Source organism: Sminthopsis crassicaudata, chromosome 5, assembly GCF_048593235.1.
Source record: "Sminthopsis crassicaudata isolate SCR6 chromosome 5, ASM4859323v1, whole genome shotgun sequence".
Classification (NCBI taxonomy): domain Eukaryota; kingdom Metazoa; phylum Chordata; class Mammalia; order Dasyuromorphia; family Dasyuridae; genus Sminthopsis; species Sminthopsis crassicaudata.
Genome location: NC_133621.1, coordinates 227,966,915 through 227,968,572, shown reverse-complemented (window position 1 = coordinate 227,968,572; position 1,658 = coordinate 227,966,915).

The following is a 1,658-nucleotide window of genomic DNA, read 5'->3' as shown; positions in this document are numbered from 1 at the left end:
AAGGAAGGAAGGAAGGAAGGAAGGAAGGAAGGAAGGAAGGAAGGAAGGGAGGGAGGGAGGGAGGGAGGGAGGGAGGGAGGGAGGGAGGGAGGGAAAGAGGGAGGGAGAGAGGGAGGGAGAGAGGAAGGAGGAAGGAAGAAGGAAAGAAGGAAGGAAGCAAGCAAAGAAAAAAAGAAGAAGGGGAAGGAGGGGAGGAAGGGATGGAAGGAAGGAAGGAAGGAAGGAAGGAAGGAAGGAAGGAAGGAAGGAAGGAAGGAAGGAAGGAAGGAAGGAAGGAAGGAAGGAAGGGAGGGAGGGAGGGAGGGAGGGAGGGAGGGAGGGAGGGAGGAAGAAAGGGAGGGAGAGAGGGAGGGAGAGAGGAAGGAAGGAAGGAAGAAGGAAAGAAGGAAGGAAGCAAGCAAAGAAGAAAAGAAGAAGGGGAAGGAGGGGAGGAAGGGATGGAAGGAAGGAAGGAAGGAAGGAAGGAAGGAAGGAAGGAAGGAAGGAAGGAAGGAAGGAAGGAAGGAAGGAAGGAAGGAAGGAAGGAAGGAAGGAAGGAAGGGAGGGAGGGAGGGAGGGAGGGAGGGAGGAAGGAAGGAAGGAAGGAAGGAAGGAAGGAAGGAAGGAAGGAAGGAAGGAAGGAAGGAAGGAAATCGAACACAGAACTGGGTCACTGTCAGTGAGTGATGACAGCTTTCCCAGAGATGGACCTTGGGTTGTGAAGATGGAAGAGACTTTATAAAATGAATCTAAGCCCCTCACTCTACTGAGGAGAACAGAGATAGGATACAAACGTAAGTCTTCCGACTCTAAACTTGGAGCTCTTTTCATGTCATGCTTGAGGAATAGTTTTCACTTTGAGGGATCAAAAAGGGATAAAAGTAACAATAGCTAACAATTATCCACCCTTTAAGATCTGAGAAGAGTTTTATGTATCTCATTTGATCCTGACAACAACCTTGGGAAGTAGATGCTATTGTTTCCCTTATTTTACAGGTGAGGAAACTGAGAAGTGGCTGAAGCCGTCTAAACCAGGTTACAGTTAGAAAGTGTCAGATATCACACTTGAACACAGACCCTAACTAGAAGCGCCATTGAGGAAGAGTGTCTCTCCAGTGGAAAACATACAAGATTTGAGCCCCAACACTAAGGTAAGCACTTCTTATCTCTGAATCTCAACTTCCTCACAGATAAAATGAGGGAATTGAAACAAATTATTTCTAAGGTCTAAGGTATCTTCCAATTCTAAACCTTATGATTCCACAGACAAGCCATTTAACCATTTGAATCTTTTTTTTTTTTTAAATGTTGTTTTCATTTGTAAAATGGAGGTGGGGGAGGGGGTCTTTGTATATCCTGACCAGCTTTATGTGAGCTGTATGAGCTAATCTCATCATTCAGGAGTTCATCCGGGAAGAGAGCAGGTTGTGGTGGGGCTAGGTGAGGAATGTGGCTCTGTTTGTTCTGTTAATGAACCGAGACTGATCTAATCCAGGAAGCCAGACTTCTCATGGCTTTGGCCCTATTTCCATAAAATGAAGGGCCCTTCACTGGTGGCCTAGGGGCCCCTCCTCCCTTTGTCCTCTCTCCACTCCCATCTCTGTACTTCGTCTTTCTGCAGACCTCTTCCTCTTCTGGGCCATCTCCCTCCCTGCCCTCTGCCTATCCCACCACTCTGG